At 47.5% G+C, this 5,993-nt stretch overlaps 1 pseudogene; it reads right to left on the reverse strand.

Annotated features, from left to right (window-relative positions):
- Nucleotides 1-3,660: 3,660 nt before the first annotated feature.
- On the reverse strand, nucleotides 3,661-4,943 carry LOC100987357 (ferritin light chain-like; annotated as a pseudogene).
- Between the last annotated feature and the right edge of the window lie 1,050 nt (nucleotides 4,944-5,993).

The following is a 5,993-nucleotide window of genomic DNA, read 5'->3' on the forward strand; positions in this document are numbered from 1 at the left end:
CAGTAGATGGGTTTGTTGTAGAGACTAGCACTCCTGGACCTGTGAGGCTGGTTTGGGTCCAGGTACCTCCCAGGCAACGTGGAGCAAGGTTTTCTTTCATGAGTCCTGAGAAGTAGCCTGCATGATAACTGCAGAATCATGCGTCACTTCATTGATTCCTTCATGCATGTATGCATTCATTTACTCAACCAATACTTATTGGGTTCCAACTATTACAAACATTGAGGATGCAGAGGTGAACAAGATAGAAAAAGCCCTTGCTCTTTTTTCTAATGAGGAAGAGAGAAACTAAGCAAATACACAGAATAAAAAAAGAGACCACATATAAAGTGATTTCATACAGCAAGATGTGCTTTCTCAGACTTCTTGGAGGGGCCATATTCTTATTGCGAATGCAGGACTTAAGCCCCTCTTCTTCATTTGAATTAAGGTTCTCCCCTCAGTTGATAAGATACCCACTCCCTTTTAAGACACTCAGAGTGCTCTGCAAATCTGCATCCACAAACCTCCTGTCCCCCACTCCTCGCAAGAAGCAGCTGCTCTCCAAGGCCATGTCAGCCCATTCTTCATCCTTCCTGAACCTATGAGCAAGAAGTCAGGCTATCAAAAACAGCTGGAGCAGAACTGGGCATCATTTGTGTTCCATCTGTCAGGCTTCACCTGGTTCCCAGGCTTTGTGCCTCTCTCCTCCCTGAGCTGAATCTACTTGGCTGCCAGATCTGCAGGCTCAGCTCTGCCCCAGGCTCTAGAATCAATTCTGACTTCAGGCAGGAAGAATTTAAGCTGCTGCAGTCCAACTGTGTTGATTTGGTCTTGTCACCCTGGCTGCTTGCTTCTTGTCCCTAATCTTGTGCTTCATTCTGACAAGTGGATTGTCTGACATATGCCTTTATCCCTAAGTCCTTCCTTGGTTATTTTCCTTCTACTCAGGCCCTCAGAATCTGAGGACATTCCTTCTCAGACAAGTGTCCTGCCCTGGCCTCCAGTCTCCTCGGGGATTACATCTTGTCCTTTTAGCTTGCTTCCTATAAACAGACATCCCCAAAGGTGTCTTCCTGCCTGCTGGGACTTCTGTGTGTTGCCCATATTTGACTTATTTCTTATGTGCATCTCTGCCCATCTACGTAGTAGGTGACCCCTAATATTTCCTGCTGAAGCCCCGGAGCTAACATCCTGCCCCAACTCTCATATGGTCCCTGGATTGATGGCTCTGTGCTCCCCTTAGGGCTTGCCACACCTGAGTAGATGTCTAATTCCTGATCTCAGAACCCCTGCTGTCTTTCCTGTCATAATGCAATTAATCAGACCACACCCAGCTGTGTTCTAAGATAGGACTCTGCCTTCAACTTGGGACACACCATCCTTCTTCCATCTTTTAAATTCCCCCAGAGGTCTCAATTGAATAATCAAGAAAACCCAGGGTATCTGATAATCAGATGACCAGGTAATGGAGATAGAGGCTAATGGAGTTCCCTTAGCTTAGCTGGGGTTGGGGAGGCGGGGGGGAGGGCAGGAACAAAACCAAAAAAAGGAACAAAAACAAAAAACAACAAACAAACAACAACAACAACAACAAAAACCCAACAGAAGATCAGGGCAGCTGTAAGTGAGACATGGCAACCTTGCTAAGTAGGGATCTCAAGTCCCTGTGGTCTGAGGACAGATGTCCCATAAACCCTCATTTATATTGGGTGGTTCATTCTGCCATAGGAAGGTTATCTTGCTTGTGCTGGAAACCAGGGGAGCTCAAGTGGGAGCCCTCCTCTCTAAAGCTTGCCCCATGCCCAGAAAAGGAGCCTCACTCCTCACCTCAAGGGGATACTGTTTAAATCCAGATTTGCAAGCCTTGTCTTCACAGTCCTGACCTACAGCCCTTGCTGCTTCTGTACCTGGTCTGTACCTGACCCTCGGCTTTGCCGGTCTGATTTTCTATTTGCTCCAGCCAAACCTCTATCTTTAATGCCTTAGTTTCTGCTTCTCCTGCTTCCAGTTACCTTTTTCTTCTTTTTCTGACTTACAGCATTCATTCATTTATTCATTCAAGTTCCCTGCTCCTAAGGAGCTTGTAGTCTAGAGAGACAGCAATTGCACAGTTATTGGTTATAGTTATGAAAAATGTTACACAGAAAAGTCTGAAGATGCTATGGAAAGGTGCCCAACTTCCTCTGGTGGATCTGGGAATGCTTTCTGAAGGAAGGGAGTTTTAAGCTGTCCTTTAACAGCAAGAAGAATGGACTCTGGGAGGCTGGGATGAGGAGTCAGGCGGGACATGAAGAGCCTTTCAGCCTCAAAGGAACAGCATGGACAAGGGCCCTGAGGCAGGCAGGGCTTATCTGTGTCTCTCCTCCTGGCTCAGCATGGCCCACCCTGTCTACACAGGAACCAACAGCTGTCTTCCTCAGCCTGAGAACCTTCCCTTTTGTACTGTCATGGAAGCCATGTGCACACATCCTGTAATTCCCAGGATACTGCCCAGTCTTGGCTTTTGATCTGAGCATTGAAGCGGCAGTTGTAAGGAGTGCATCCAGGGAATTCGAGATCTTTATTCTCTACACTGGGCCTACATGAATGGGGAGTGAGCATTTTTGGCCTTGGAGAATTCATCCCAGGCTCTGGTGTTCCTTATGCTCCCCAACCCTGACTCTTTGAGCCCAACCTTCTCTGCCCGGGCTTCCAAGGTAAGCATCTGCATCTAACGCAGTGCCTGGCTCACAGTCAGCCCTCTGCAAATGCTAGCTGATTTGATTAGATTTGATCTGGGTCAATGTAAATAGGTGCAGGAGGAGAAACAGAAGAGAGAAATCAAAGGATGATGACTATAAGGGGAGCCGTGATGTAATTTTAACCTGAAAATTGTCTGTAAATAGTCTGCACAGTTTATTCAAACCTCAGTCTTTCATAATCCAATTATATGCAAATGCCCCTGTGGTCTTCCTTACCATCTTGAATACCTGGATAGAGCATTTTGGAGAACCACAGTGGAGCTCCTTGAGGTAAGAAAACAAAAAAGACAAGGAATTCAGGATCTTTAAGTTGAAAGACAACAGCAGTCGTTTAATACAAAGTGGAGGCCAGGTGCAGTGGCTCACACCTGTAAATCCCAGCATTTTGGGAGGCCAAGGCAGGAGGATCCCTTGAGTCCAGGAGTTCGAGACTAGCCTGGGCAACATAACAAGACCCTGTGTCTACAAAGATAAAAATAAAAAATTAGCCAGACATGGTGGCACTCACCTATGGTCCCAGCTACTTGGAAGGCTGAGGCAGGAGGATCACTTGAGCTTGGGAGGTTGAGGCTGCAGTGAGCCAACTTGGGCAACAGTGTGAAACCTGGTCACAAAAAAATTTATATAATACAAAGTAGTCGCTTCTCCAGTGGAGACAGCTGTCTTCAAACCTCCTTACACATCTGACAGGTTACAAGCATTGCCTTATTCCATTTTTGGAAATTGCCAGCTAGTAGAAATGCCTAATGTTGGGGCAGAGTTGACCTCTCTTTCTTTCTCTTTTTACTGCAAAAAGTTTTATTTCCATTTGGTCCAAGGCTTGAGAAAAAGCTCCAAGGTGGTTAAAAAGCTGCCTAGTGGCTGGAGGGAGAGGCTCAGGCAGAAGCCCTGACACCTTGAAGGGGATCCTTCAGAAGTTTTTGGGCCCAGTAGGCTCCTAGTCATGCTTGAGGGTGAGCCTTTGGAAGAGGAATTTGCCCAGCCTGGCCTGGGGGCCAGTCAGCCTATCAAGGTTGGTCAGGTGGTTGTCCAACTTCTTGATGAGTTTCACTTCCTCATTGAGGAAGTGGCTCTCCAGGAAGTCAAGATATGGAGGTCTGTGTGGGCAGAACCCAGGGCACAAAGATCAAAAAGAGCCTGGTTCAGCTTCTTCTCCAAGGCTGTGGCGGCTCCCATGGCATCCAGGGTTTTACCCCACTCATCTTGAGGTGACTTATGGATGTCCTGGAATACAGCACTGCTGCCACACTGCTTTTGTATCTTCAAGAGATGCTTGGAGCTCCGTGCTTCTCCTTGTCCAATTCATAGAAGTGGCCCACAGCTTCCAGAGCCACATCATCATGATGGAGACAGAAGCCCAGCGAGAGTGGGTGGAGGAGGCTCACTGATGCAAATTGACCAGGAGGTTAGTGGCTGCCTCCACGTCGGTGGAATAATTCTGATGAATCCGGGAGCTTCTCATTGGATGGCAAGAAGGAGCTAACCACAACAACTGTGTGGGCTGATCCCAGAAGCAGGAGATGGCCAGGAAGATGATCCCGGAGTTTGCAAGTGAAGAGGAGACTGGAGGATGCTTGGAGGCTGGAAGAGAGGGAGTCTCCGGGTCTGTTCCATCCAAACACTGTTGAAGAAGAAACATATTCATGGGACTGCTGAACACTCTGCCTGCCATTTCTCTTATTGGTGTGAGTTCTGTTTTTTGAAACCCTTTCAATTAAATCTGATTCCTTTTCTATATGATTTCCATTTGAATGTTGGAAGATGGCCATCGAGCCTCCCCAAGATGGAGAACCGCCCATGTTTCCTACCACGCTGTGGAGCCCTGTCCTGCTGGCTCAGCTCTGCCACAGGCTCTGCGACCATGGGAAGGAACATTGAGAGCCCTGAATTGCAGGCACCCCTGGCCAATACTCCCAACCCCATCACTAGGCCATGTCTGGTCACGAGGACCAAGTCATGTAGTCTAGCCCCTGTGACCGTATTTATTCTCTAATTCCCAGATTTCTGTTTTGTCTCCCTGCCTGGGATCCATTACCTTGGATTGGGGCCCTGTCTTACCTCACAAGGCCTCCCTAGGAGTAGAGCCAAACCTCTGTCCCTGTAGGTGAGTCCCGAGCAGTTGCTGCCAAGTTCTTCTGCCTGCCTTCTCCTTGGCCCCTTGCCTGCTGCCAGACTCCACTGGTCCTTTCTCGTCCTATCTTTGACATGAACTTCCTGCATGGCCTTGGATTCCTTGTTTTCCAGCCAGCAAATGGAATGAGTTTTAATACATTGGTGGATTTAAAAACTAACCCTATCTAAGAATCACCTGAGGGAAACTTTATAGAGTGCCAGTGTCCAGGGCTGGAACTGGGATGAGAAGTGAAAGGTGCTTAGCATGCAAAATGTAAAGTGCATCCCTCTCTGGTGCCAACCCTGCCCTGGGAGGGCCCTGAGAGTGACTGTCTCCTTACATTTGCTCCCCTAGTAGCCTGGCTTGCTTTACCCTGGCTCCAGTCCTGCCATTACCAGGACAATAACACCAGAGATTCTAATCTATGTGGTCCAGGAAGAAGTCCCAATAATGGTATTTTGAAAAACTAGGCAGGGGTTAATGTGTGTAGCCAGGGTAGGGAATCGCTGGACTAGGTGGTCTCTCAGGGGTCTGTCACCCAGGAGAGGGCTCCAAGACCCTGGGACTCCTAACTATATTCTTCTACCCTTTTTTTGGCCTTGGGACTTTGCTAGTAGCTTGTGATGTCCTATTGTTTCCTGGAGAGTATGTCTCATTTCCAAACTCCAGCCAGGATCAGTCAAGCCCATCCCGCCCCCAGTAACCCCAGGCTAACCAGGCCTTTGTTCTGACCAATGTCTTCTCCACTTCCAAGCAAAGCTTCCCTTAGATAGCCAAGGTTCCAAACCCTCCATTCTGTTGGCTCGCCTTTGGATATGTTCCAGCTGCCTGTGCACCTTCTACATAATGGGATGGGGAGGCTTTACAATACTGAAGTATTCGGGTACATTTTCATTCATTCAACAAGCATGTGCTGAGGACCTGTCCTGTGCCCTGCACTGTGCTATTTGCTGAAGAGTACAAAGATAGAGTGATATATTCATGCCTAGGGTAGCTTATGGTACATCAGCATTTCCCCAAATGTGCTCTGATTGTTAATGGATGTTATACAAAAGCAAAGCAAAACAAAACAAAACAAAACAACAAACAACACTTCTTGGTAAAATGATTTAGGAAGAACTGAGGTCAAATAAACAGGTTTCTTTATTGCAGGACTT

Source organism: Pan paniscus, chromosome 9 (genome assembly GCF_029289425.2).
Source record: "Pan paniscus chromosome 9, NHGRI_mPanPan1-v2.0_pri, whole genome shotgun sequence".
NCBI lineage: Eukaryota > Metazoa > Chordata > Mammalia > Primates > Hominidae > Pan > Pan paniscus.